This window comes from Macaca thibetana, chromosome 8 (assembly GCF_024542745.1).
Source record: "Macaca thibetana thibetana isolate TM-01 chromosome 8, ASM2454274v1, whole genome shotgun sequence".
NCBI lineage: Eukaryota > Metazoa > Chordata > Mammalia > Primates > Cercopithecidae > Macaca > Macaca thibetana.
Window position 1 is genome coordinate 91,466,957 of NC_065585.1, and position 15,988 is coordinate 91,482,944.

The window sequence follows — 15,988 nt, forward strand, 5'->3', positions numbered from 1 at the left end:
CTTAATGAAATAAGGATAAAAATAAGTTAGAAAAAGTCTAAGGAAATAAGAGAGCAAACAGTTTTTCATCTGAATCAGTATCCTTTCTTTGCACTGGTTGTTATTTGGGTATATAAATTCTGAATATGGAATATAATTAGAAACTTATTATCTAAAGAAAATTTTAATATATCTGGGGAGAAAACAATATATAGCAAATTTTAGGCCTTATAATATCTTCTTTATGATTATTTGGGAGCACTATACATTCCTCACATTCCTGCTGATGATCCCCATGTTTGTGAAAACTAGTGACAACATAAAACAAATGAACAAACAGACAGGACAGTTACTTTTTTTTCAATAACTTGTGTTTGAGAGAATATTCAGTATATTCATATATTTTTGTCAGGAACTGTGCTAGATTCTGAACACACAGTGGTAAACAAAACAGACACCCCCCCCCCCCGTTTTCTTAGTGCTTTACTAGTGGATTTATTAGTGTCTTAAGTGGCCAAATACATTTTTGATCTTACAGTCTACAAATGACAAGCAATTAAGCAAGTAACTGCAATATATTGCAACAGCAGCACAAATTTTAGTACAACATAACCTATTCTAAAAGGTCTATTGTAACCAAAAAGCAGGTTAGTTGCTTGCTGAATGCAGAGTCCAGTTAGGGAGAGTGAGGTCTGATACCAAAAAAATGTGAATTTATTCAGAAGCTAGCTTGGGGAAGGGCACAAAGCACCCTGCATTTAAATGTGCTACTTCACTTTGGGAGCAGAAAGAGGGCACTTTTATAAGGTAGGGGAGTAAATGAGCTAGGGAAGGCATCCCCCTGCTACTGGGCAGTTATATACTGGGCAGTTCAGTTGGTACCTTCCTGGGCAGAAATAAGTTGCAAAAGTGACCAAGTGGTGGCCGGGCGCGGTGGCTCACGCCTGTAATCCCAGCACTTTGGGAGGCCGAGGCGGGCGGATCACAAGGTCAGGAGATCGAGACCACGGTGAAACCCCGTCTCTACTAAAAATACAAAAAATTAGCCGGGCGCGGTTGTGGGCGCCTGTAGTCCCAGCTACTCGGGAGGCTGAGGCAGGAGAATGGCGTAAACCCGGGAGGCGGAGCTTGCAGTGAGCCGAGATCGCGCCACTGCACTCCAGCCTGGGCGACAGAGCGAGACTCCGTCTCAAAAAAAAAAAAAAAAAAAAAAAAAAAAAAAGTGACCAAGTGGGCATGCTTTTGACATGCTCTCCTGAGGTGACCCCCTGGAGGTGAGGGTTCCCTGAGGCATGCTTTGGTCTGCAAATCCACTGTCAAGGAGAGATCTTGTAGCACATAGATGAACTTCCCCTGTAGGGAATGTCTGGCCAGGGGAGGTGAAAGGTGGCATTTGCATTTCTAAAGGACTAAGTGGGAAGAAGGGAGTAGAGGTAAGGGGGAAAGAAGAAAAGAAGAAAAAATAATAAAAACAATTAAACCAATTTAGCAAATTGAAGGTACTTGGTTACACTATTTATCCATCTACCTAGATATATTTTTAAAATCGTTTTATCTGTGTATTTATGTTATACTTGAAATTACTAGAAAAGTTAAAATAAAAACTTTTCAACTATTTGGAGACAGTTAAAGTGGCAACTACTTTCAATAATATATGACTTATTTGAGTTTGAGTAGGTCAAGGAAGCCAATATATTGGAAGCCAAATAATTTGGCAGCATTATAGCCTTGGAATGACCCTAGCGGAGGAGACATTGTTATGAGCTATGCTATAAAAGTGCATGTAAGACACAGACTGAACTACAGGCTCTAGTGTAGCTGTTTTTAATATTTTTAAATGGAACTAGGGAGGAAAGAGTTGAAATAGCTGGCCCGCAACCAGTTCATTTGCTTTGTGAGGAAGCCCACCCACCCCCTGGCAACCAGGTGGACAAGCAAAGAAAACAGGTGACTGTCTATTCTCCTTGCCAACTAGACCTCTGATTGTGATTTTTGCTATGTGGAAAAAACCTGCAGAATATCTTTAGCAGGATGTCCCTGGCTAGAGGATTACTTATAATAAACCTATAATCTAAGGGTTTATGGTTTGGGGTTATACAATGGATGTGTTTCATAACTTACATGTTCTCCTTGTTGTTTGAGGTGAACTGCAACTTCTTTAGAAACCCCAGCTATTATTTAGGGGAAGAGAGACCATGTCTGATGCAGGAAGGAAGGACTAGGAACCACCCTTTTAGTTCCAGATTTCTCTCACTTCACCCAAACTGGAGATATTCTGTATTTTTGAAATTATCAATAAAACTTGATATTTCCGTGTCATAGCACATCTCACCCAGAAATTCAGGTTAAAGCTTGAGAGTTATTTACTAAGGAAAGGTATTAGTAAGTTTTTGTTTAAAAAGAACAGTGCTGCTACTGATAACACCAATAATTATAAATCCTTATATTTACTGCTATACCAAGTGTTTTATGTGTCCTGAATTACTACTCTCAACAGACCTATGAGTTAGTTGTATAAAACTTGGATGTATCAAGTAAATTTGCCAAAGCCACATTGTTAGCAAGTGGAAGAGGTGGGAAAAATGTGATTTTTACATGCAAAATGATGGGAATTCTCAGGGTCAGTGTTCATGGAGGTTAGTGAATTGCAACTAATGAGACTGGGAGGATAAAAACTAGGATAGACTTGGAAATTAGACTGCTTAGTTTCAAATCTCAGCTCCAGTTGGGATTAGTGTGGTTTTGTGCAAAATGCTATCTTTTCTACACTATAGTCTCCTCAGTAAAATAGTGACCAAATATTCACATAAAGTTATTGTGCTCATATAACTATAGTAAGTACTCACTAAGTGTTAGTTAATATAATTATTATTTTCAATTGACCTCACTACAAAAACATCGGATTCAATGATTTCTATAGTTTCTTCCACTTCTAAAATAACATGACTCTGGATTCCCATCAGCTGCTTCTCATAGTCATCTGATACGTAATGGACTCATGACATCTAGTGAGTAGCGGGGACATGACTTATTCCTACTGCCATCTCCTTCCCATCAGTAGTTGCAAAATAAAACTTGGATGTCACTGTGTGTTGGGAAGAAGGCCTGAGTATCTAGCAAGAGGAAACACAAGTCTTTGGTCTTTCTGCATAATGAGAGCTTTGCTTCCTTCTCCAAACCTAAAAGTGATTCATTCTTGACCAATGGATTGCCTTATCACCATTGGTTCATCCGTTCTGGAAGTGAGGGTTTGTCCTAGGAAAGGGAAAGGACTGGCTTGGTTACTTTCTCACCTAAGAGGGAGCACAGGGTTGCTGATTCACAAGTCATGGGGTTTCCCCTGCAGTGAAGCTCAGGGAGCTGATGTGTCAGATGAGGGATATGGGCAGATTCAGTGTTCAAATGATGACACTGAGACTCTGCTTCTCTCTGTATCTCTCTGGTACCTTCATTTTCAGGTCATGTCTCTTTAAGTGTGGCACTGGCAGGTCCCGGCTCACATAGTTCATGCAGCTCATAAAAACTGAGGAACAGAGAGACCCTTTTTTTTTTTCCAGAACCCATATATTCAAGGATGAGATTCTAACTGTCCTATCCCTGAACTAATCCCATTGCTGGGGGATGTGTGCTTCAGTGGGTCTGGGATCAGCGACGTGTTCCCAGAGCCCCTTGGGTGCATGTGCATGTGTGTATTAGCAGAGAGGCATCAAGAAGGGTTAGTTTTCCTTGAACCTCATAGAATCGGTTTCTACTGGAAAGAGGGATCCTACTACCAGAGAAGAGAAAGCGATGCTGGAAAGAGGAATACAATGGCTATACCAGTTTCATCTAGTTACACTTTCACCCTTTCCTCAATGACTCTACAAGAAGGAAGGGGATGAATCTGGGAGAATGGAAAAATGGGGAGGACAGCTTTGAAAGGAATGTATGTGGACAGCGTGTTTGCTGGTGGAGGTGGAGAGTGACCTAAGTTGTGGGATGAGTGGACAATAAGAACAGAGGTGTCATGAGCACAGACTGCCCCAGGCTGGAGGGACACGGAGTTTGACACCTTGCACTACTTCTTCCCTTCCACTCTGGGAAATAGGCTCCAAATTCACATATTGCCAAGAAGAAAACCCACACTGAGAACATGTACATTCCCGAGTATCAATTCTAAGTAGCAACTAATATCTAAGTGTATGAATTTTGTATTAATAGAAAATAATAGAAGATACTTAAAATTAGTAAAATTTAACACAGAAGCCTCAGAGTAAGGGATACCTTTGAAAAGTTCCAACACTGACATTATTTTTTAAATAGTACAAGGTGACATCTGTTAGAAATCAATTAGTATTTTCAGTTGCTAGACATAAAAACACTAAAAATGGGACTGCTAACACAAAACACAATATACAACAATTGCTTCCCTCTGCTGACTAAATTAATGCTTTTCCTGGACCTTCTGTAAAGATGGGCTCTTCAACTCATGGACTTTGTCATATGGTGGCTTTCTGCACCTAGTTTATCCTATGACTGTCCCTTCTAAATGACACACCATTTTGAGATATGTAGACCTAGGTATATTGTTGGCACGGAGAAGTGATTATGATGCAGGGACAATGAGAGGAAAGACACAAAATAATGTGTCTTTAGCTTACTTACAAAGAAGAGGATTCTGCCATCCTTCTTGCAACCCCACACAACACTGTGACCTATGCCAGCTGGAGCATACTTCAATTTGAGTGAAAATTAAGAGTGTTTATCATTCTCTGGGATGAACTGAGGCATGCACCACCAAATACTGATTAGGTTTGTCTTTAATGATGACTTTTATTGGTAAAGCACAAAATATTTTCCCATAGCCTGTTTACATTTTGGAGCTCCGCTTTGATGACCACACTGTGATACGATGACCCTCTAAGGTGTCTTCTATCATCCTATGAGCTTCCTCACAACTTCATTTTCAAATTTCAAACTGTATCTCTGCTTTTCTTTAAGTCATATTTTAAAATTGTTCTTCCATATCAGCATTTGTTTCTAAGGGTTACTTTTAAAGAACAAGGGTCTTTGTAGTTAGATCAACATTCAGGCAAAAATTATTTGCTTTAAGGGAGGTCTCTTCGGATTATGTCATTTAAATATTTGTTCAGACATAAGTAAGGATGTTAACACTATCCTGCATCCCACCCTCCTCCAAAAAAAACCCCACACATACTTTGACAGGGAGTAAAAACTTTGTAAGTCAACATTGTCTTTGCTACTGCCTTGTTTTGGTGAAGTTTTCAGGTATGGTTAGGCTTCTGTGTTTCGTGAATCAGCTGCCAGTTGCACTGAGCTTTCCTGGCCATATCTACTCAAGCCGACTTTGCTAGCGTCTTTCTCACCATTTTCATAAAACAGATCCTAATGACTGGCAATCGACGGGTAAAGTATCAGCTATTTTACATCACACTCTCTATATCATCACACTCTCTGTATCATAGGAATACTGAAGGAGTAAAGATTCAGTCATGAAGAATGAATATACAATCAACTTTCATTGTCCTTTAGGGAGAGTCTCCTAATATGAGAAATTTAATTGTCAAATAGTCCCAGATCATTGATTCTTTTCCTACTTGCTTGTGCTATTGGGAAATCACATGGCTCACAAAGTAATAAAAGTATATTTTTAAGATCTGACTCATTGCAGCAGACTGGATGTTCTCAAATGGTACAATATCTTTTATTCTAAATGATCTTCATACATGAAGACCTTGGCATGTCTCTCATCTGGTGTTGGATCTATCCCTTCCTTGAACGTGGACAAACCAGTGTTACTGTCACAATCCACAGAGTATGTGACTTCTGAGACTAAATAAAAATATACCTTGCATTTCTGCTGTTCCCTTTTGGGATTCTTGCTCTTGGAACCAGCTGTCATCTTGTGAGAAATCCCAGGAAAGCCCTTGTAGAGATGCCACAGGTAACAGCCCCACTGAGGCCCCAGTCAACAGAGGGCATCAACTGCCAGATAGGTGAGTGAAGGCAATGCCCTAGATTTCAACCCTTGGCCGTACAGTCACTCTCAGCTTTTGTCTTTGCAGCTGGAAATCCAGACAATGTGGTTCAGAGCAATCCATCCTTGCTGTCTCCAAATTCCTCACCTACAGAATTTGTGAGTGCAGCTGAGTTTGTTTTGTGCCACTACGTTCTGCAGCAGTTTGTTACATAGCAATAGAAACTGGAATGCACACCGCTAGAAGGTTACTGAATTTCACCCCATTCCTCCACTAAAACCTCCCCACTCACCTCTCCACAGTGCGTGTGGGAAATCTACTCCTCTCCATGATAAAAAGAATCATCCCAAGTAGATTCAGCCTTTCTTCATAACCTCGTTAGCTCACCAATTCACCTCCTCTTATACATAAATGCTAAGGCTTCTAAGAAACTCACGTAAACCCTATTCCTCTGACTACTGCTGGGCCACAGAAAGCCAGACAATGAACACAACTAAAAACACAGCCTAGTGGTGGCAGAGAATCCTGCAATGAAATTATTAACAGTGGAAATGAGCAATACATTGAAACATTTTATAAGGACATAGAAAACAATTTATCTTAGATATGAATAATTTCCCTATCATAATAAAGTATTTGTGATAAAAAGTAAATTTGTCATTGCACATTATCTCAGATTCCTAAATATTACTGTGTCAAATTTATGCAAATGTCAATGACAAAATTATGAGAAAGTTAAAAAATCATGGTTTTGGGAGCCAGAGAAATTTGTATTCGAAATCACCTTCATTGACTGACTTTATGACTATGAATGTATTATTTAACAGTTCTCAGACCTAGTTTCTTTGTGCACTAAAAACAAAGATAAAAATGCTTATCTTCTTGATCTGTTAACATATTAGATTGTTTGAGATTTTGAGTTAGGAATCAGAAGTACAAATAGATACATACTTTTTTGATACTGTGTTAAAATGTATTTCCCGAGGCAAATTATATAAAGTTTAATAAGCTGAAGAAAACATCAAAGAGTCCATAATTGTTTCTTCTCAGAGTAGTAGCAATTTATTTGATCTGAATTAATGGCAGTTGGGGTTTTGGATTATATGAATAGATAGATAAACAAGTTCATTAAAGCTTTACAGAACAGGAAGGCCAGCGGGGTTTAAAGTTGGCTTTATAAAACTCAGAATATTTGGAGCATAGTTTAGCCCAACTTTCCTTTAAGTCTGATAATAGATTTTCAGACAACAATATAAGGTAAAGTGAAGGGTGGGGAGGAGGGAATCTTTTATTGCCTTCATTCTCCATAAAAGAGAGGCTATAACTGACTTAAATGCATAGAATCATTTATTATCTAACAAACATATAAATCTCTCTCATGCACACACCCCCCGACACACACACTCAAACTGTAGCTTCTGTGTGAAGCATAAACGCTGCAAAGCCTTCCACACCATTTGGCAAAGAGCATATGAGGATGCTGTCCCCAGCAGAGGCTGTGAGTCAGCCAAAACACAGGCGGCCCATGACTGTGGGGCACACAGAGCTGGAGGTGGGAGCAGAGGCCTAGGGATTACTGCCCCCTCACCCCAAGCTTCAGCAGGCAGGGGCGGTGGAATAGGCTGCAGGCCACAGCGTTGGTGTACACGTCCTGGCTCGCCGCCTCTGGGAGCGCTGGGGATCCAGGAGCAGACAGACCCTCACTCACAGCAGCCATTCCTTCACTGCAACCAAGTGTGCCGCGGAGACCCAGTGAGGAGCGACACAGTGTGATGGGGTATGTGGAAAAGAAATGCTAAAACTCAACAGGTGATTTGGGAATGATTAAAGTGACTTGAACTTACATCACTTGGAAAGCAGTTTTATTATACATATATACACATAGTTCTAGCTAGAAAATAAAAATTTAGTTTTAATTTTTTGCTTTGGACATTGATACTTTACATTAACTTCATTAAATGTTTCTCAATAACACCCCTGTTTGTTATATATGTATACATACACATCCATATACAAAGACACATGTGCACATGCACACACACACACGACAATATTCATAAAACAAGAACACTAATACTGTCACATGATTGGTAGCATTGTCCAATTGGTAGATAATTGTCAAGCTTAATTTTAATAGTGGGACATTTAATAAGGCATCTTACAGTTATTTACCTATACCAACTGAATGTTTGGTTTATGGAATCCCTTTATGGGACTGAGATCGCTGTTGCTGCTTAATGGCTTTTATTGAAAAACCCAAGGTCTCCTGTTGGACACTGATCTATTGTAGGAATCTTAACTTTATTGATTACTCCATCAGGAAGTACTTTCTTTACCCTTAGTATACCCGTGGTACCCTTCTGTTCCATTCACACAACATTTGTATTAAATTATCTTTTTCTAGAAACATTTGGGAACATGTTCCAATCTCCTTCCCATTAGCTACCTGTATACAAACACAAGCCCTCTCAGTGCAGCTTCAGAGTCTTACACATAATTTTTATTCCTCAGGGCCCAGCACAGTGCCTTGCATATTTCAGAGTCAGTTAAATATTCAGAATAGAGGTGTAAATGTTTTAGTTTTCTACATATGATCTAAAGAATCCTTAACAATATGGAGTTATCTTTCCTTCAAAGAATAATGAGCAGTGGATCAGGAACCTGGAGCTTACGCTCTGCTTTTAACTAGCTGCATATCTTAGTCTTTAACTTCCACGACTCTTAATTTTCCTCTGTAAAACAAGCAAGTGTACACAACAGTCATAAATATTGTATTCTATGAGCAAGCCTAATTTTTACCTGTGCCTTCTTCCTCTCAGGTTTATGGTGGCCGTATTGGGGACAGATGCATGTCACGAGGGTTTCTTTCCTGGAGGCATTAGTCTGTGATAACAGGTATTTTTGTCACTCCAAAGCTTAGTTGAAAATGGTGTTTCAGGAAATGGTGTTACAGCTCTGATTGAATGAGCTGGATGCTGTCCTGCTGGGCACCCCTGAGTGCTTTCCTGAAATGAAAAAAAAAAAAAAAAGTTTCCTGACTCACTTTTTATAAAGTTCGTTTATCACACTCCTGGTAAATCAAGTCTGTACTGAATTTGTGATCACTGTTAGTTTGAAAATTGATAGTGAGAAATTAAAGTACGTACATTAGGCTGAATTCTATTCCCCTCTCTGCCCACCAGAAACTCATATGCTGAAGCACTAAGCCCCAGCACCTCAGAATGTGGCCTTATTTGGAAATAGAGTCTTTACAGAAATAATTAAGTTAAAAATGAATCCATTAGTGTGAGTTCTAATTCAATATGACCAGTGTCCTTATAAAAAGAGGGCATTAGGACACACACACAAACACACACAGAGGAAAGATTATCTACAAGCCAAGGAGGGAGGCCTCAGAAGAAACCAATCCTGCTGACACCTTGACCTGAGATTTCTAATCTGTAGAATTGTGAAAATATAGATTTTTGTTGTTTAAGCCACCCAGACTGCAGTACTGTGCTATGGCAGCCTGAACAAACAAATATAGTCTACAATGAATCTCAAAATCTGTAACATTCTTTAATTCGAATTTAAACAACATTGTGTAAACTAAGATTTTTAGAAATTTCAAAATTTTATCGAATTTCTTTCCAAAAATGTTTCAATTTTAAGAATCAGATTGTGATATACATCATTAAGATGGCTGACTAAATGGGGCCAGGAAGAACATCTGCCAGTGAGGGACCAGGTCATCAGGAAGACTGGTCCCCTTCTAGCAGATCTTCAGAGGGAAGCATTGAGAGTTGACAGAGGGAAGACACAGAAGCTGGGCCGAAGACAGAGGAAGCTGGGAACCCCACACAGGGCTATCATGCACTGGGACTCATTCCTGGCCACCAATAGCTCCTGGGGAAGGAGTGAGTTGAACAGGCAAGGAAAAACCTGCTGTCACCAAAGACCTCTGGAACCCTGGCAGGAGGAGACCCCTTGACCAACACAGACTCTTGAGTTGGCAGGGAGAGCTGCTTAGAGAAATGGTAGGGGCAGAACTCCAGCTTTAGTGGCCCAGAGGATTTGGTGTGAGAGTGTCTGTAGTGGAGCACCACCAGGAATGCCCATCCCCTTAGGCTCGACTTGCTCCCATAGGAGACTTTAGCACCAGGGGAACTGTTGGACCTGATCTCAGCAGAGCGGTCTTGCCCATGAGATGGGGCCAATCTGACTTTAGCACCCCTCAGTCTCCTGGGCTCTTCCATGGCCCCAGCCTGACCACACCTGTTTGCAGTGCTGCTTCGGGTGCAAGTGAAGGGGTTGTGTACTCCTAGGGGCAATATCATGGCTCTTGCCTTGGTGGATGTCACCTGACCAGCAGAGAGCTCCAGCACAGCAGCCCCATGGACATACACCAACCCACTCATGTTCTCACCCCACTGCAGCCTTCCCTGTGCTGCTTTGCCTGCATGCATTTGCCCATGGACATCCCCTACATTGCTTTGCTGGTGTGTGTGTATGCAAGTGGACCTTGCCTCTCCTTCCCTGTCAGCATACATGTGCACATGCACCCTGCCATGCTACTGCTGCCAGCATGAGTGCACCCTACCTTCCTTCCCTCACTGCACCACTGTTGCTGTCAGAGCATTGTCAGGCATGGAGCCTACCAGTCCCACCCCGACCAACATCCTGCCCTTGTGCCAACACTGCTGCTGGCATGGAACTAAGCACAGAGAACGCAACTGTCTCCCACCCTGGGCAGCAACTGTCATATACACGAATGCACACAAATGACACGCATAGTCCTGTGCTCACCAGCACCCCACCACCATGCTAATACCACTACCAATGTGAATGCATACACACATGCTGGTGGGGTCCCCTGCATCCCATCCTACCAAGTCATGCTGCCACTACTGCAGTTCCAAACTCACACAGAGGCTGGAGCCCTGGCACCTGCTAGCACCCCACCATAGCTGATGAATGTGCACCCCACCATGCTTCCAGTGCTGCTGAGGCTGGCATGTGCAAACAATGATGGATCCCACTGCCGCTACCCTATGAAGCACTTTGGATGGCATTGCTTATTGTAATGTTGTGACCAACAGTCTGGGAGAACCATGGACCCTCTAGCACAGCAGGTTCCTAACCTCCAAAGGTCATAGAGCAAAGCCAGGACCAGATACCAGTCCCCCAGAATTAGAGAATGTAGTCCAGGAGGGCTGAGCTGAGTCTTGGCCCCCTGAAATCTTCCAGAAATGGAGCCAGTTGACCAAAACCACCTTATACCACAATCAATCCCTCAAGGTCATAAAATAGGATAAAAGAAAAAAAACTCATTCAAAGAATAGCAACTTTAATGATTGAAGGAACACAAGTCCACAAAGATAAAAATGGACCGGCACAAGAACTTTGACAATTCAAAAAAGCCAGAGGGCCTTCTTTCCTCCAAATGACCACACTAATTCTCCAGCAAGGGTTCATAACTGGGCTGAAATGGTGGAAATAGAATTCAGAACATGGATAGGAATGAAGATAATCAAGATTCCAGAGAATGGTGAAACTCAATCCAAGGAAGCTAAGAATAATGAGAAAATGATACAGGAGCTGGCAGGCAAAATGACCAGTACAGAAAAGAACAACATAACTGACCTGATAGAGCTGAAAAGCACCCTACAAGAATTTCATAAAACAACTGCCTGTATTAACAGCAGAATAGACCAAGCTGAGGAATGAATCTCAGAGCTTGAAGACTGGCTTTCTGAAATAAGACAGTCAGACAAGAATAAAGAAAAGAATGAAAAGGAACAAACAAAACCTCCAAGAAATATGGAATTATGTAAAGAGACTAAATCTGCAATATATTGGCATCCCTGAAAGAGGAGAATGGAAGCAACTTGGAAAAAATATTTCAGGATATCTTCCATGAGAACTTCCACAACCTAGCTAGAGAGGCCAACATTCAAATTCAGGAAATGCAGAGAACTCCTACAAGATGCTTCACAAAAAGCTGATCCCCAAGAGGTATAATCATTAGGCTCTCTAAGGTTGAAATGAAAGAAAAAATGTCAAAGATAGGTAGAAAGAAAGGACAGATCACCTACAAAGGGAAGCCCATCAGATTAACAGTGGATCCCTCAGCAGAAACACTAAAAGCCAAAAGAGATGGGGGTGGGGGGTGGGGGGTGGCACTCTATATTCAACATTCTTGTTGAAAAGACATTCCAATAAAGAATTTCATATCCAGCCAAACTAAGCTTCATAAGTGAAGGAGAAATAAGATCCTTTTCAGACAAGTACATACTGAGGAAATTCATTACCACCAGACCTGCCTTATGAGAGCTGCTGAAAGAAGTACTAAATATAGAAAAGAAAGTTACCACTACAAAAAGACACTTAAGTACACAGATCAGTGACACTATAAAGCAGCCACATGAACAAGTCTGCTTAATAAACAGCTAACAGATAAATGGGAAGATAAAATTCACACATATCAATACTAACCTTGAATGTAAATGGACCAAATGCCCCAATTAAAAGGCACAGAGTGGCAAGCTGGATAAAGAAGCAAGACCCAATGGTATGCTGTCTTCAAGAGACCCATCTCACATGCAGTGACACCCATAGGCTCAAAATAAAGGGCTGTAGAAAAATCTACAAAGCAAATGGAAAACAGAAATAAAGCAGGGGTTGCAATTCCAATTTCAGACAAAACAGACTTTAAACCAACAAAGGTCAAAAAAGGCAAAGAAGAGCATTACATAGTGGTAAAGTGTTCAATTCAACAAGAAGATCTAACTGTCCTAAATATATATGCACCCAACACCGGAGCACCTAGATTCATAAAGCAATTTCTTAGAGACCTTCAAAGATACTTAGACTCCCACACAATAATAGTGGGAGACTTCAACACCCCACTGATAGTATTAGACAGATCATCAAGGTAGAAAGTTAACAAAGATATTGAGGACCTGTACTCAACACTGGACCAAATGGACCTAATAGACCTCCACAGAACTCTCCATCTCAAAACAACAGAATATACATTCATCTCATTGCCACATGGCACATACTCTAAAATCAACCACATAATTGGACATACAAAAATCCTTAGCAAATACAAAAAACTGAAATCATACCAACCACTCTCTTGGACCACAGTGCAATAAAAATAGAAGTCGAAATTAAGAAGATTGCTCAAAACTATACAGTTACATGGAAATGAAACAACCTGCTTCTGAATGACATATGAGTAAATAATCAAATTAAACAAATTTACAAGGAAAAAAATTAAAAATTGGGCAAAGGACATGAGCAGACACTTTTCAAAAGAAAACATACATACAGCCAACAAGCATATGAAACAAAGCCTAACATAACTGATCATTAGAGAAATGCAAATCAAAACCATGATGAGATACCATTTCACACCAGTCAGAATGGCTATTATTAAAAAGTCAAAAAATAACAGATGCTGGTGAGGTTGTGGAGGAAAGGAAATACTTATATATTGCTGGTGGGAGCATAACTTAGTTCAACCATTGTGGAAGGCATTGTGGCTATTCCTCAAAGAGCTACAACCAGAGCTACCTTTGAACCCAGCAATCCTATTACTGGCTATATACCCAAAGGAATATAAATCCTTCTTTCACAAAGATACACCCACACATATGTTCATTGCATCACTATTCACAACAGCAAAGACAAAGGATCAACCTAAATGCCCACTAATGGTAGACTGGATAAAGAAAATGTGGTACATACACACCATGGAATACTATGCAGCCATAATAAAGGGCAAGATCTTGTCCTTTGCAGCAACATGAATAGAACTGGAGGCCATTATCCTTGGCAAACTAATGCAGGAACAGAAAACCAAATACCACATGTTCCCGCTTACAAGCGAGAGCTAAATAATGAGAACACATGGACACAAAGAGGGGAACAACAGACACTGGGGCCAACTTGCAGGTGGAGAGTGGGAGGAAGGAGAGGATCAGAAAAAAGTAACAATTAGGTACCAGCTTAATACCTGGATGGTGAAATAATCTGTACAACAAACCCCTGTGACATGAGTTTACCTATATAACAAACCTGCACATGTGCCTCTGAACTTAAAATAAAAGTTTTTGTTTTTTTCTTTCTAAAAGAGTCAGATTGCATTTTGCTCAACAGTTCATAAATAATGGGGCTAATGTCATCCGACTATATAACATTGCAATTTCTGGAATGAACCCATCTCACTGATTGCCAGAGATAGGCCAGTGAATACTCCCTGAAACCCTAAAAAAGAGAATTACTTCTTAATGACTGTTATCCTGAAAGACATTGATAGGTTTCAAGATCTCTAAGGTGGCAGTAACAGAGATCAGCACCTATTTCCCTATGTGAATTTATTGTTAATCCCAAATGAGCTGGTTGAGATAAAGTATTAATTCACTGAAAAGAATACTCTGGGGAAAAATAGTGCTGGTGTATCATTATTTTCATGTTCCCTCCCATTCATATTTTGTATTTTATCATTATTAACCATTGATATAGAATGTATATAAATCCCATCTTTTGGTAGGATCAGAAAACATTGGTACTGGCAGTAATTTTAAAAATTAACCCTCTTCTATCTTACAAAACTAAACAGCTAGATTACCATGCAATGTGGCAATTGAACCCCCAGGTATTTACCCAACTGGATTTAAAACTTAGGTTCATCTAAAAACCTGCACATGAATGTTGATAGCATATTTATTTATTGTAGCAGATTTATTCATACTTGATAAAAACTAGAACAATCAAGATATCTTTCAAGAGGTGAATGGATAAACGGTGGCATATCCATATAATGGAATATTAGTCGGTGGTTTTTAAAAAGAGCGATCAAACCACAAAATGACATGGGTGATCCTTAAATGAATATTTCCAAGTCTCACTTTCAGAAGCCACTCTTAAAAGGCTGCCTCCTGTATGACTTAAATTTTATTACATTCTGGAAAAGAAAAACTAGAGTGAAACTAAAAAGATCAATGGTAATGAGAGGTTCAAGGAGAGAGAGAGATTATAGGTGAAGCACAAGGGATTTTTAGGGCAGCGAAATAATTTATTTGTTACTGTAATGATGGATACATGATATTATGACACATGAATATTGGAATTGAGCAATTGGGTTAATGGATGGCAGATGTATGAGCCAGTTTACCAAGTTGCACAGGAATTTGCAGACAAGCAAGGGGAACTAGAATCATCCATGTAGTAACAGAGTAGAACTGGAGACATCAGTACGACTTCATGTTTGTCCAGATAATTACATATAGAAAAATTTATAGATGTGTATGTGTGTGAGCTATCATATACACTTGTATTTCCTTGCTCTGTCAACTGAGAGAATCTAAGTAAAATGACACCAGTAGCAATGAGCACACTTAGTGCTCAGATCACAGTTTCCAATGTCACTCTCCAATATAAGTCATGAGCAACAATTCTAAGACTGCGGCAGGTAATATACAAGATTAGCCTGGAACATCTTCCAGTGCCAGAAATTGAGAATATACCCAAAATAAATAAATAATCTTCTAATTCTGGGGATATGTCAGAGGATACAGGAGCTGATTGAAAGATATCTCATGGCTAAAGCTAAAACAATTTGAGCAACAGAATAAACTAGTATTGAGTTATAACCTAAAGTGTAATAGAAATATTGATGAGTCCACTCTGGTCTACAAATAACTAAACAAATAAATAAATGGGAGAAGAGACAAATTCCAAATATTTTATTCAGCTATTCCTCCCTCAAGGAGGTATTGCATGATTCCCTACTTCTTAAGTATTGGCTATGCAGAATGGCTGTCTTCCAAAGAATATAGTATGGAAATGGGGGGAAACAGTAACTTTGCAGTGGAGAAACCTGGAAAACACTTCTTCAGCCAGGTGGTCAAGGTCACCATCAAGGGTGACAAGTCATGTTGACAGTATGTAGATTTGATATGATGTGATAAAATGGCACTTTGCCTTGGGCTTCCTCCCAAAACAACCATAACTCAAGTTTACAACACAATAAAAATGTCAGA